This window comes from Chlamydotis macqueenii, chromosome 17 (genome assembly GCF_036417535.1).
Source record: "Chlamydotis macqueenii isolate bChlMac1 chromosome 17, bChlMac1.mat, whole genome shotgun sequence".
Lineage (NCBI taxonomy): Eukaryota > Metazoa > Chordata > Aves > Otidiformes > Otididae > Chlamydotis > Chlamydotis macqueenii.
Genome location: NC_141572.1, coordinates 12,925,590 through 12,941,291, shown reverse-complemented (window position 1 = coordinate 12,941,291; position 15,702 = coordinate 12,925,590).

Genomic DNA, 15,702 nt, shown 5'->3' with positions numbered 1-15,702 from the left:
GCTTACCAGGCCCCCCAGGTCCTTTTCTGCTTCCCAGCCCCAGTCTCTGCTGTTGAATGGGGTTGTCCATGCCAGAGGCAGGGCTTTGCCTTTGAACTTCATGAAGTTCTTGCCATTCTGCTTCTCCAGCTTGTTGGGATCCCTCTAAACAGCAGCAGCTGCTCCCCTAGTTTGGCATAATCTATGAACTTGATGAGAGTGTGCTCTGTCCCATCATCCTGGTCATTCATAAATTAAGACATTAAAGAACGTTGATGTTGATACCAGCCCTTGAGGGATGCTGCTAGTATCCAACCACCAGTTGGACTTTTTGCTGCTAATGATCACCTTTTCCACTTGACTGTTCAACCAATTTTCCACCCTCCTTGTTGTCTACTTATCCAATTCATACCTTGTCAATTTGGACTGGGGGAATATTATGGGAGACTTTCAAAGGCAGTTGCAAGTCTTCATGTTCATCAGAAACAGGCTGGGGGGTTCTCCAACATTTTCCATCTCAAGATCGCTATAAACTTGAGGATGTCTGCAAGCTCCTTCATCAGAGCTTTTAATTAGAAACACAGGATCGGTTTTGTGGGGCGCATATCTGGGGAAAGCAAGCCTTGATGAAGCCTGATTGAAAAACTAGGTTAGCGTGATGCATTTGCTGCTGTTCAAGTAACGTTGGCTACCCTGCCTGAGCTTGGTGTTTGGCGTGCCTGGGCAGGGAAGGAGAGGTAATTCTAGAGAGAAAGAGAGACAGCTTTTAATTTAAGGCAGAGGGTCAATGGACCATGGATGGTCCACGATGCTGTAAGCAGTCTGGAGCTGGACGGTGAGTTATGGGAGCGTGTGGCTGCATGCTGACACTGTAACAGCCTCCCTGAGAGTGACAGGTACCAGTATTGCTATTGGGTCGATGCCAGTCAAGGTGGTGATGACAAACCCGGCTTGGCAGGGCCTGCCTATGTGGGGAGCAAATAATGAAACTGTTCTGGTTCCTTTCCAAGCGTCCTTCACTGAGATGGTGTGGTGAGGGAAGGAGGCAGCACCACGTAGCCAGAGTCATGGGCCATGGATGAGGCAACCTTGCACTGCTGGGTGACTTTCAAAGCCTCCAAAAACACTTTGCAAAGGAAATTAAATACCACTATTGGATCAATGTGGATAACTGCTTTTTCTTGGGTGTGTTTAACCAGCACTGCTTAGGCTTGAATGACATCATTCACTTAGCTTAGAAAGAAAGAATTGTACTTTTCCCTCCACTTTTAAACATCATTTGAAAGAATAAAGTCTGTTTTTACATAAAGCATCTCCTAGAATAGGAAACATCAAAGCTTCTTAAACTTTGACATAAAACATTGCTACTGGGAGGGGGAGTGAGGGCAGTTCTCATAGCAGTTGCTGAATCCTTTTGTATGGACAATTTGATCTAATCAGCTACTTTTTTTTTTTTTTTTTTTTGGTGTAAAAAAGAGAGTTCTCATGCCATCTCACCATCCCAAAATGTTGCTTCGCTCTAATCAGTGTGCAAAAGAAAAATGAAACATGGAAAAGTCAGGACTGGGAACCAAAGGGGCCACCTCATTCTGAGCTGTGCTGTAACATTAAATAAAAATAAAAATAAAAAATTCAATTTTCAAATATTTTCCTAACGCCTGTCTTCCAGCGTTGTGGCTCAGTCTATATCAACATTTGAGGACTCTTTCTCATAAGGAAGTGAGCTCTTGGTCTGAGCAGGATTATCACCATCCCGGGGCATTGCTGATCCTTATATGGAATGATTTAACGTTGGTTTTCTTGGATTTTACTCGTATTTACACAGCTGTTAATAAAGTACAGGAAAGCTGTGTATGATATCTTTCTCATCTGATTGTGGCAGCTTTTAGGACAACTTTAACAACTTGATTGTTTATTGACGGATGGGGCAAACAGCCCCTCGGTTCATTGCCTGGGTCCAGTCTGCAATGTCACCTCATGTTCCCCTCGGTTGGCAGACAGCTGCTGCTCTTTCCAGGAGGACTGGCTTCCAAGAGCAGGAGAGGTGCAGCTAGCTGCGATGTAACGGTAGCTATACATAACCTAAATTAGGACTTAATCTGAAGCCAAATCTGGAGGCTTTGTGAGCCAGGAAAAGTTTAACAGGTACTATTTAAGGAGTGAATTAGCTTGAAAAACATTCAAGCTCAATGTCTTCTTACTGAGGACCCTCAACAATGTTCAACCTGCATTTTTAAATTCTTTTTGTTGAAGGTGGTCAAATTTCATTTGTGTAGGTGAAAAGCTCCCAAGAAGCAGCTGCAGTGATTTGATTAGACTTATTTCATTAGGAAATTAAACTACAACATACACTCTGGAGCAGATAGACCCTAGCCCTAGCTTTATCCCTCAGTCTGGTCTGCAGGGGGGCTGCTGTTGGGATTCCAGTAGGGATGTCCCTGTAGACACATTGCATATGTGTCCATGCAGGGTTAGGCTGGAAAAAAGGTCTTGTGGGTTTTTTTTTTTGTTTTGAGTTTGAGCCATTCTGGTGAAATTCAGTGGAACTGTATTAATTGGATCCTGTGCTGCTGGGAGTTTGTCCTCCTGTGCGACAGATGAGGGGGATAACTGGGGGATGAGTTATTTGTACATTAATGATAACAGAGAGCGCAGCCATTGTGCAGACCTGCCTCGTGCAACTCATTGCCTGTACCGCTTGGGATTCAGTCAGGGACGTGATACTCGGCAGGAGAAGAGGGATGAAACGATAGGATAAGAAGAATAAAGGGTCAAAACTGGGAAATTCCCCTGCCCTGCCCCAGATGCTGCTAAAGGAAAACCAACCAAGCATCTTCTTGGTGACGCAACCCTGAGCTATCCTCTGCTCTCACTGCTTGTACTGGTGCTGAAGGGCCTCTTCATCAGCATCTTTGGTGACCATGACCTTTCTGTTCAGTCTCTGCTCATGTTCACGGTGCTCCCCCGTGCTGGGGAGGAATCGGGCTGGAAGATCTGGCAGTGCTTCCTCTCCTTCTGCCTCCTGGCTTTAGGAAGGACAGAAAAAAAAAATCTTCAGGCTACCTGCCTCCATTTCTTGAAACGAAGGAGATGAGGGGAAATGGAGGAAAGCCCCTTACATCGCTGTAATTTTTGAGACATAAAAGCTTTTCTTTGAGAGCAAATACTTTTTTTTTTTTTTTTTTTTTTTTCCTCCTCATGGCATTAGGGCTCAAGAAATTCCTCGGAAAATAATTTGTCAAGGCCCTGACTGATCAAAGACATATATAAAAGGACCTTTTTTTTTTTAAAGCAGAAAAAATCCCCCTCCGAGCTCAGAATGAATTGGCAATTCATTTACCAACTGTCAGATAAAGTAGCTCAATCCCTATCACGTCTTTAGCTGGAGCTGTGGCCAGAAGGAAGCAATTCTCGGCCCACTGTGCGTACATGTTTGGGGTATGTTAGTGATTAGGGTATTCCTGCCTGGGGGATGCAGAAAGATATGACTCAGATTTGCAAAAGATCCATAAATCTCCCTCCTTTTATTCAAAATGTGTGTTTTATAGCCATTTCCTGGCCAATTTCTGCCTCCAATAAATATGTAACATATCTATGTGTGTACAGTTTTTAGGTCCAAGCATTGAGCTCCCTCTCAGGAGTGAACTCTCTGCTCGGGAAAAGTTTGAGCATGGTTCTCTGCTATTCTTTCATTCCCAGAAAAATCTCTCGTTGAGCCTTAATTGGCTGAATGGCATCCTGGTGGCACCTGCTCCTGTTCTTATTAATCTGTGGTGGAGTGACCTGGAAAGGGACTGGGTGGGAGATATGATCCAAAGGACCCCAAAAGGTCATCCAGGCCCCAAGGCAGGATCAACTAGACTGAAAACTGGAATTTTTTGGTCCGAAGGCTCAGGCAGGATTTTGGTAATTCCAGGTGTGAGCCAGGCCTCACACAGCACTGGATTTGGATGTCAGCAGCAAATGAAGCTCAGAAGCTCGGTGGGTGCTCTGTGAACATCCCATGGCTGCCTGGATGATACAGAAGGGACAACATAGACCTGAAGGAAAAGGCAGGAGGAGATGGACTGTTATGTGGGAGAAAGTAAAGGCAGAGGTATTTCTCTGTTCTTAGGTCCCCGCCATAGGCTGCAGAAGGAGAAATGCTCAACAACTTCTAGTCAGCATTTATTTTAATCATGTTGTCATTTTGGCTGGAATTCTTCGTTGAAATGAGTTGAAGTGGCTGAGCAATGGCCAGCAGGAAGAGGCTGAATCATTTGCTCTTCTCCATGTTTAGCTGAAGGATGAGTCCCAGGAAGAAGGAAGAACAGGAACAGCGCTGCTCTTGGAGTGTAAAGTCACCGAGCTTTCCATCAGCGCCCTGCTCTTCCAAGCAGAAGGCTGATTCCCCTCAGTAAAACAACAGGAAAACCCATTTTCTCTGTGAGGAAAGCAGTAAAAGTTTGGGATCTGGAATTGCTAGTACTTTATTTTTAGCTCTTCCTTCTAATCCTTTAAGCCCGTAGTTCCTTTCTGTTTCCTTTTCCCCTAAACCAGGAGTGGCAATCACTTGGCTGTGATTCAAAGGTCTCAAAGCCAACAGCAAACCTCCCAGATCCCATGCCAGAGGAGTCTGGTAGGGGCCTAAGGTTTATCTCGTAGAGGGCTTGATCTGAAAGCTGCTGAAGTTGGTGGGAGTCTTACCACTAACCTTGAGGATATTTTTATTTATTTATTTATTTATTTTTAAAACCATGTCCTTAAACATACCCTGCCTACCTGGCCAGCAGTGTATCCTGAGCGTACGTTATTTAAAAATAACATGTGGCTGCAATCTCCAAAAGTTTCTTAAGGTTTAGTCCAAGATTAGAATTGATCTCATGTATGCAAAACCAATGTAACACCTCGAATAAAGGATAAACCAAGAAAGAACGTAACAGAGCGGTGACCAGGCAATCACGAGAATTTCTTCTGAAGGTCTGTGGCAGAGGGCAGCATCATTCACGGCAGTAAAATATGTCTATGTACATGTGCTTTGGTTGCTCTTCAGGGGAAAGGCGCTGCCAGGCTGCCCTTTCCCTGCTGCCCTTTGCTACATCTCGGGGATCTCTTTTGCATGAACGTTGGTTTCTTGTTGCAGGTTTAGCCCTTTCCGTGGGCTGTTCCAAACATATCAATGGTCCTGTGACTGCTGCTGCTTGGAGATGTTTATTCCCTTGAATTATTTACCTCTTTATCACTGCCTCTGTGTCAGGTGCTGCTGTTATTGGTGTCATTTATTAGCAGAGGAAATTACTTCTGTGCATCTCCCGAGTGCTGGGGTTAGTAATTCTGTACCTGAGGGGACAGTTTGATTTCAAATCAAGAAACAGCAGATCTGAAACCCTCCAGACAAGTGTCTGTCAAGTCCGGCTGCAGCTTTTAGCTTCTTTTCTTCCTTCTGCTGCCATGGTATCTCCATTTAAGGCCCACTCATGTAAACATGTATAAGCACATGATGGTTTCAGCAATGATTCATCCTATTAAAGTCAAAGTGGCTACTCACAGGATAGTTTCCAGAACTAGGCAATAGATATAAAAAGGGCAGGGACCATGACTTTTCCGTGCTATCTCAAGTGGCTAACACTTTAGACACAACAGACTTGGATTCAGAGGAGCTGGTCTCTCTTGACTGCATATTAAAGCTGCTTAGAAACACGATTTTCTTTTTTTTTCTGCTCAAGAAATCCTTTATGTTCAAACATCCCAAATAGTCTCAGATTGCTGGGGCAACCCAAGGTTTTCAGTCCACTCGAGCGCTGGTTCAGAGCAGCGGTCTCATGTAAATTGTCCTCAGAGGGGAGTGGGATGCAACCTTCCATACATAGCAAGCTTTTATTATCAGCCAGGAAAAAAAAAATAATAATAAAGTTGAGATATGCCAACTTTTCTTTTTTGACCCAAACAGAGGGCTTTGGGGCAGAAACAGATACTTCTTTGAAAAGCTTTCCCCCCCCCAGAATTGTGACACTTGTAGCCTTTTACCCAGCCCCAAAACACAGCCGGTGGAAGGGCTGCGGAGGGACTCATCTGGTCCCCAGCTTGGCACAGGCGTTTGGGAAGCCGCTTGCGTGCACATCAGAAGTGGGGGCTGATGGTGGTGGCAGCTCCTGTCTCTACGTGGGGACCATGTGCTGCGCTGGAGAAGGCACTTAGCTGTCCAGGCTGCACTCAAGCACTTCAAATACCACTGTGAAGTGGTCTGTGGACCTAGAGTGGCTCTGTGCCCCCTGGTCTGGAAACCCCCGTTCAGGCTGGGGGAGGTGGGTTATGCTAGTTCTGTGCCACTGTACATGCACCAACTGGGATGTTCCTACCTGCTGGTATCTTGTCGCACGTCCCACCACCGCAATGGTTCTCCAGGTGCCTGGCGGGAGGTAGGATGGAGAATGGACAGCCCTGGGCTATTTCTTGGTTCCTGTTTGCAAAAGACTATCAAAGCCATCTGAGGAACAGGGTGCTTTTGACGTCTCCCTGTCTATTTAGGCAGAGGACCTCAGAGAGATTTCAGGGGGATGTCTGTGTGGTCTTTTGCAAGCAGACGTGACCTTTGCTGCCCATACCCTCAGCTGGCTGGATGGCGGCCAGCTCCGCACTAGAAGGCATGTAGCTCTGTCAGCGTGGTGCTCAGCCAGAGCTATTACCAAAAATAGGAATTAAAAATGTGTTCAATCCTTTTTTTTTTTTAAATATTTTTTAAAAATGAAAAGTGGTGGAGGTTTTGCTAGCAAACAGCATGCTTTTCATGTGAGACTTGGATGAAAGCCAAAAAAGAAGTTGTCCAAAACTGAAGCTATGGCTAAACGCATCTTTTTCATTACAAGATGATTCAATGCAGAGAAATGTTTCACTTTTTTTTTAATGATTTATCAACTGTCTTCAAATATATCAGGCAATTTAAGTTAAAAGCTATCATTCTGTTGAGAAATTACATTTTTCTCTTGGAAAAAAAATGGTTCAAGAGAAAAAGCATTCTCTGGGTACCAGTGAAGGGCTCCTGGAGATAGGTAGCTTCATGCTGTGGTAATAGGGAAAAGGAATGAAGTGGGTTTATTTTATAGATAAGGTGTTTGTAAGATGTCTATAAAATATTTTTCATCTGCTTGATTGATGGGCAACCAAACACTGAGGTAGAGATGCCAGTGTAAGATCTCTGTGGAAGACAACCTTATCAGACATTTGACGAGGTATCTATGGACCATTGAGACTTCTGCAAAAAGAAAAGTGGTAGCAGGGTGTTACCAGGGAGAAAACACAAAAGCCAAAGACCCTGAGCATGGCCAGGCAGTTAAATAAAAAGAAATAAAAAAAAAAAAAAATCAGAGTTGCCAGGAAAAGCCTTAAGATGATCATGGTAAAGTTGAGTGAGAGAACACCTGGGGAAGATTGATTAAGAGATGGTCAATGTGTGGGTGTGATTTATGAGGAGCGGCCCTGGCTTTAGTAGGAGTTCTTTGGAGATATTGCTGCTATGGTGCAGCACAAAAAACTCCTGGATGTAATATAGTTACCAGATTGTCAGACATCACTTGATAAGGTTCCACTAGTGAGATTATTAGCTTAGCGAGGGAGAAACAGAATATGAGCTCAAACAGGCTGTGGGGAAGAAACTTGCTTCAAGAAACTGCAGTTCTCTCTATGCATCCAACTCAACGTGTATGAATATAGAAGTGTATATATATGTGTGTGTATATATAAATCTCCATTTGTCTGTCTGCCTGTCCGTCTAGCTATTTACTTGACTAACAGCAGTCACTCCTGCTCCTCCTTCCTGGCAGCTGGGAGCAATTCAGTGTGATGGAGGGTTGACTGCTTCAGCTGGGAGAAGATTATTTCGGGGACTCCCAGGATGCCCCTTTGGGCTTGGGTTTTCTCATGCAAGGAGAGGGACTGCTCTCCAGTGCGTGGGCTGATGGAGTGGAATCAGGGGGCTGGTGTTTTGAGATGCAGTGACTGGTGAGTAGCCCTTGGGGCACTGGGACGTGGGCACGTTGGCTGGGAATCATGCGGCAAAGTTGGGTATGATTTGGGGGCCTGTACCCCAGTGAGTGAGAGTCCAATGCATCTCTCTAGTCCACTGTGGCTCTGTAAGTCTCCCCCGCTGCCCATCCAGGCTGGCTCCTTGAATTAAATGCAGTGGCAGAAATAACATTGGAAATGAAAGAAAATACAACTGGGCTGTACTCTCATCCCATGTCTGTTCCTCTCCACCTCCTGAGGGGCTTCCATCCCCTCCTTTTTCTCTTCCACCACCATCACGTTGATCAGTGGTCTGTCTGGAGTCTCTGAAGAGTTTCCCAATGCAGGGGTGAGTGTTGAGCCTGCTGGCACCAGCTCTTCCCTTTGAACATAAGCTGCAGAGCCCCCAAGGAATAAAGACCACAAGTGGAAAACCATGGCTCTGATAAATCCATCCCTCCTCTTTCAAGTGTTCAACGCTCTGTTCAAGGCACTGGAGCCTCCATTTTAAGATCTAATGACCAACTAGACCGCATCTAAAAGATGGCTAAATGAATACACAGTGTTTTCCAGCTGGATAAAGACAGGGGAACAGATAAGAGAAGTTGGATAGCTTTGGGTTTTGGTGTGAGCAATGACTGCAAGCTACTTCTTATTAACGTTGGCAGAATGAAGGGGTTTGAGCATCCCTGGAGCCTGCAATGCCCAAGGGTCTGGAATATGCAGCCCTGTATACGCTGTCTTTCAAATGCTTCAGTAGAGTTTTCTCTAATGTAATCTTTGGGTTTATTTGTTTTTATATCATTTTGAATTCTCTAGGGAGTGACAATGGCTGGGCTGTGCTCCCTCTCCTTTGATAAGGTCGTAGCTTTTGGAATTTCACATTTAGAGGTGAAGCTTTGAAAGATGTGTCTGAAAGGGAGCGAGACAGAGAGGTGGACAGCTTTATAGACTTTTCTTCTGCTCTTACTCAAGACAAGGTACCAAGCTGCTTCTTTCTGCTCTGTTCTCCACGGCCTAAATAACAAGATCTCTTTCATTCTTGGTCAATGATCACTCTTGGCACAAAAACCTGCACTTCTGAAACCATACGGTGAGACATCAGAGTGCTTTCAGGGTCATATTGAGAAGCTGGACTCAGAAAGGAGGAAGGCATAAAGACTTCTCATAAATCACAGAAATCTTTGGATGCCTTCAGCTCTAAAGCTACAATGGGGTAAAAAACGCAGCCAGTAAAAGAATATGGGACACTGAGATTCCCTTTACAAAGGCATCAGCTGGGAACTTAGAGGAGATACTTTGGGAGGCTGACCATGCTTTAACCAATGACTGCTTTCACCTGTGGTCGTAAGGAAGGATGTTAACTGTCCTACTGACTGGGGCAATCAGGAAGAGTCCAGGTCCAGAGCTCACTCCTTGAGTGGGGGACCCCGGCTTTTCTTTAGGCAGCCTGTGTATCTTTTGGCTCCTAGGGACACCGTGGGTCAATACCACAGCAGAAGCACAGATACGGTGCCTGGCTGGAGAGATGCCCTGGCAGAGCGAGACGGTGCACTGGCCTTGGGTGAGGACATGACATTGGCACAGGGTCAAATTTCTGTTCCGAGCCTCTTGTATCCCTAGACAGAAAGATAAACAGAAATGGGAAACGGTGGCTGGATCAACAGAAATACAGCTTCTATTCTGATATTTGCTCTTGGTGATGTTTACATTCCTTTAGAGCAGAGACAAAGTCAACAACAAACTATAATAATCGCAGCAGTGACAACAAAAAAAAAAATCCCCACTAGACCCGTTCCCTAACTCATGCTTTGGCACGGAGCGGCTGCTGCTCGCTGCTTGTGTCACAGCGGTGCTTGGAAGCGATAAGAAGCACACAACCTCCTGTACTTTAAAGTGCACTAGAAATAGAAAGAGAGATACAGGGCTACAAAAGGAAACCGACCGGCTTCAGGCTTTCCCCAGGGCTGACTTTGTGGTTCAACAGCCAGGAGCCCGACGTAGCATTGCAAATCAAGGACAAATTTTCCGTTCTTTGGTGGGCAGTAGGTCAATCTGCTAGCCAGAGCTGAAACGTCTCTGCTTTAACCGAACAGGCTGGGATCTGAGGAGTCAGTGAGGTAAATAGCACATATATGATCGACACAACCACGCTTTGGCTGAAACCCTTTGGTCCAGGACCTCCTTTTTGTTTTAGGTATAAGGTAGCTATGGGCTTACCATTGTTAAAAAAATGGTGGATTCTTCAGCAGAAAGTTCCACAGATCATCCAAATATGATGATAAAAAAAGACAATCTCCTTCCCCTCCTATTTGGAAGGGAAGAGCTTTGGGCAGCTTCTGGATCATCAGATTTGGCCCTTCTTGGGCTCCTACAGTTCTTCACTGAGGCAGTTGCCTTTTTCTCACTGTTCATCCCACAGATGGCAGATCCTGTCCAAACCAACGTCTACAGAGACTGGCAAGCATGCTAGGTGATGGAGTGGGGAACTTTTCCAGCAGATGTGGGCTTGGCCTTGCAAGACCAATGGTGAGTGCCAGACTCTGGTTTTCCTGTACTTGGTGAGGTGTGCAGGAGAGGGAAAGGGCCTCTGTAAAGGAAAGAACTTTGCCCGAGGACTGACCTTAGGGAGCACTTGTATTTCACCAAGCCTTAGGCCAGTAAAAAAAACTCTAATACTTAACACCAAACATTTGTTTGGATCTGTTGACCTCAAGGGACCATCCAGCCTTTGGCCACAAGCTCAGTGAAGGTGAGATTTCTGTACTTGCACAAATTGCAGACCATCTCTGATGTTGGGCACGTGTTGGCCCCACATTACCATGTCTTCATCAACACTATTCTTGTGCTTAATCTAGCATATGCTCACTATGCATTTCCATTTCTCGGCAGTGAATTTAGTTATGCACCTGCTTAACTATTTCAGAAGTAGACCCAGGAGATCAATAGCTGCATGAGAATACTTAATCCTCATTTTCCACCCCACTGACGTGTCTGCTGTTCTACCCTCCAAAGCAAACACTTCAGTGTGTAAGATGATGAGGACTGCTTTCCATGAAGAGTTTTGCTCTGTTCTTGAAAAGGAGACCTGGGAAAATCTGTGGAAACTTTCTCACTGGCCCAAGTGAATTCAGAGAAAGAAAACATGGCTTCAGAGTTTGCGAAATGTTTTTTATTTTTCTTGCATTCAGAGGACAACATGAAAGGAAATCCATGAGGGAAAGGGGAATGACTGTCTATAGAAACCACAAAAAAGCTTTCTAGGACCTGGCTCCAGTCTTGCTGTGCTTGGATTAACCACTGGTTTACAACCTGAATGTCAACAAGTCATGCATGATCAGCTCCTCTGCAGAACCAGCCATACGTACTGTGGGACATGGGAAGGGGGTCTACTGGTGAAAAGTTGCTGCTGGACAGACGAACAAACAGGCAACTGGTGTTTGATCAGAATTAGCTCAGTCTGGATCTCACTTTGCTAATCCCTGCTAAAATCCTGGCCTCATCCTTCCTCCCCAGCTCAAAGTTGGGGGGAAATAAAATAAAAGGAAGTGGTTGAGAAAGTCTTTAAGGAGGAAATTTTTGCCTAATTCTAGGTCATAGCAGGGGGGCTGTGTGTTCTGCACAGGGAGATGATAGAATCTACCACGACTGGAAAAGACATTGGCCATTTTGGATCCAGCGCTGGAGACTTCCTCCCATCTGGCCCTGAAAAGGGAGTAAAAAGAAGGGTTTTGGTGCATGGAAAGAGTGGCTCGTTACACAGAAGGAATCATGTCCTGGCTGCTTAGGGAGGCAGGATGTCAAGCTCGGAAAGCCAAGCGTTTATTTTGGAACAGCAAGCTCCAAGTTTCTCATCTGTGTGTGGATGTGCTTCACCTCCCTCTCCCCCTCTAGCCCCCTCCTCTTTCATGCCTGTCCAGCCAGTGTTCCCATGAGGAAGAGGAGCTGTGCTCCCAGCCTTCCTGGTGGCCCTGTCCGCGCCCCGGGGCACAGTGGCAGAGGAGGCTGAGGCTGGTTTCCTCTTCCCAAACTGGTTGCGGTGCTGCCCTGCTGGGAAGCCTTGGCTGCTTCGGTTTCCCACACTTCAGCTCGCTCGCTCCTTCCGCGGGTTTCCAAAGTGCTTTGCGAGAAGCCAAAACACCTGCTCTGTGAACTTGGATCCTTGGGGGAAGTTGGGAGAGATGTTCCTCCTGGACTGGTACACTTTTTTAAAAAATTGCCGGTAGACATGATTCCTTCTGTCTCTCCTGAAATATCTGGCACACCTCCTCATTAGGTATCTCTTCTTTCCCCCTTGCCAGTAGCATCCCTCCCTCCATCTCTTCCCTTGTTGAATTTTAACGGCAGAAGTGGCAGTAGATCACCTGTGTCACATGTGCCAGCCTGAGCCCTCCGTCCTGGCTCCGTGTGCGTGCCATCTCGCAGTCAGTGGTTGTGTCTTGCCTCCAGAAGGTGCCTGCTCTCTACCAGCCAATGCCACTTCCAGAGCTCTGCTCTTGCCACCAGATGAATAACGGCATCGCTTGACTGTGCCAGATCTTGTTTCTGCCTAATGCAACTGTCTGAAGTCAGTCCAGGAGTTTGATCTTGAACTAGAGAATGACAGTGAGGACTTAATCTCATATATAATTAGTGGTCAAGACTCAGCTCTTGAGATACAAGCGAAGAGACACAGCTCCTGCTATTTGCTTTTTCAGCAACAGTCCAATAATTCTCTAAATCCAAACTTTGGATTGCTAGCCTATTATTTTGGAAAGGGGAACAAAAATAACAAAACTAAGCCCGTTGTAGCCCCTTGAAGTGGACTCAAATGGAAATAAAAGCCCTTTGCAGAGTGAGCTTTGGACCGATTTTTCACTTCAGTTCCAAAAATTACTTGGAAAGATCATGTCGGCCAAAGGCCAGGGGTCTAGTCTGCGTACCTGTGCTGCTGTCCAGATGGAGAAGAAAAAGAACAGATGCATCGAGATGAAGAGAAGGATTTCAGAATGTGTTTTGAAAGCCTCCTGTTAGGTGAAAGAGCTGGAAAGCCATTTAGAAAACATATCTAGGGTTTCCTTTGAACATAAGGAAAAAATTGACTTGGACAGTGCTAACATAGTGCCTTTCCAGGCTTACCGCAGTGGGAAATGTCATTTGCTTGCTAGGAACTCAACCCAAACTCTCCCTTGGATCAGCTGCCTCTCCGTACTGAACGGGCTGGGGTGGGAGGAGAAGTGGAGCACATGGGAAGTTGAATGAGACTTTTAAAATATTTGGTCTTCCTATAATGGAGGTTAAAGTTGGCAAATGATTTGGTATTTTTTTTTTTTTTCCCTATGACTTTGCCCAAGTGTCTGAAGAGATCTGTGGTCGTAGTGCTCTCACAGGTTCGTTAGTTATAAGCAAAAAGGAGGAAAATTATTTGTCTGGCCCGGATTTGGCTATTTGTAGAGAGGGCTGGCTGAGACTCCCCTCCGAACAGGGAGGCCGAGCGGTTACACCCACCACGGGTGGTGCACGTGCTCCGTTGGCTGGTACTAGCGGGTTCTTGTCTTCTAGTCCTGCAGTGAATCTACACCATCTCTACCCAAGCCATCCTCTGCCAGTAGCCTTGGTGTCTCTCTTTGGTCGTGGGTCTTCCACCTTCTCCCATGGAGGATGCGGTTCTGCCAAGCTCCCTTGTCTCTGGATTCATGCAAACATGGATGGAGAAATGAAAACCATGCCAAACTGTCCCATCTCGCACCAGGCAGGCAGGAGGTGAGGGAACCAGCACCTTCCTGCCCCAGTTGCAGCATCAGTGTGGTCTCACTACCTGGCAGCCAGCAACCTTGGACCCTGGATGTGAAAATCAGATTCCATCCCTCAGTCCTTTAGACATCCTTGTTTTCCACTACAAAGAGAGAAATTTTGAAAAACATGGATTCACGTGTTTCTTTTTCTGCTATGTTAACTGTAGGCACGGAAAGAGAAAAAGCAGATACCTAGGCTCGTATCAACAATGATTTCCATGGAAACAATTTCTTTTTTAACTCTGGAGACTGATGGTGATGTATATTTGCTAAAGGGTGAAGTTCTGGCAGCTGGAGCTAACGCTAGTATTCATGGAGCTGATGCTGAAATCAGTGTGTCTATCATGTAAATCAAAGTGGGACTAATGTTGAGCTTGATCAAAAAACATGGTGCTCACAGTGCAATGATCTATAGACACTCATACAGATTGGGTAAACCCAGTATGGAAGGAAACAGTAAACAAAAAATAACCAAACGGAGGGCTAACGTCCAGTCTTGGATACATGGAGACAAGACCCTCCTTTCCGTTTATAATATTGCGTTACAAGCTTCTGGCAGCGTTCCTTACCTGAAAGTCACATTCAATTCCCTTCATGCTGAAGGCCGATGCATTCCACCACCGTGGACTAAGTTCTGTGATAACGGAGAACCAGTCTTAACACATCCAGAAACAACATACAATAAGAAAAGCAGAATTGGCAAGTGTGAAAAGTCTGTTTTTATGGAGTGCAATGATGTGTTTGAGCTGCAGCAAGCTGTCAAATGCAATGTGGGCTGAATTGATCTAGACTCTGGCCTTTGTTGTGGGACATCATGGCAGTTCCTCACCTCCTTGAAAAGAGACCCCGAGGAAGAGGCACTGACATGTAAGACCCAGGTCTTGCATCATACTTACCCTTTAAATTTTGCTGCAACTCTTCTGAATGTAGATTTAAGGATTTTTGTCCTTAATTCTCAGCTTATCTAAGATGTGTAAATTAGTATAAGACCCAACCTGTAAAAAAAAAAAAAAAAAAAAAAACAAAAAAAACAAACACCGAAACCATGCATCCGTTGTCACTGATATAACCCAAGAGTTTCGAGGCTTGAGTGTCTAATGAGGAAACTTCTACGCTTTGAATGCAGAGCTGGAAGTGATAGCTTAAACAGAAAATGGGACTGTGGCTGTGCAGAGCACAGGGGAGGGACAGAAGAGATCTTACCCCACTTGTTTTCCCTCACCAGTGCTGGGGCAGACACACCTTTGCATCTCCTGAGGCTCACTGGGGCTCCACAGCATAGCTATGGACATAGGAGCTGGGTCTTGGCGTGGCCGTTGCTGATCTCTGCCCCAGGGTTGGCATTGTCTTTGGTGTCTTCTGAAATGTTCTGGAGCATAGTCTTGGAAATGCAGGAAAGCTGCCTTCTGGGATCGTTACTGGTGTGTTGATGTGACCCAATTGAGGAACCCGGAGCTAGAGTTCAAGCAAGTCTTATCTCCTGAACTTCCTGGGCTCGCAGTGATCTCGGAGGACTGCTCTTCTATCACTGCTAATCTAGAGAGCCTGGCTTTGATGGGCTTACACTCCACTTACCATGACTGTGCTGACTGGTAGCCCGTGCTAAAAAGAGGGGCTGGAACAAACCCTGGGTATGATGCATGTCTTTGTGTGGAACAGAGAAAAAAAATTCCTCAGCTTGATGCATAGCAGTGGTAGACTCAGGCATGGAAGATCTGTGCCTGAAAAACTGTCTGTCTTCAGCTGTCATCTAATTTAATAAAGGCAGGATGGAGATGGGATAGATTTTCTTACTTCTTTAGACCGTTGCCGCTACAACTGCACTACAGCAAAACTGGATCAGTATGCAGAGAGGGAGAAAAAGTTCTCTCTTTAGAGAGACAAGCAGACAGACAAATAGACAGTGAGCCAGATTCTCCTCTGTTATGTGCATGTAACTCTAAAACTATTAAAGGAAATATTTGTAACC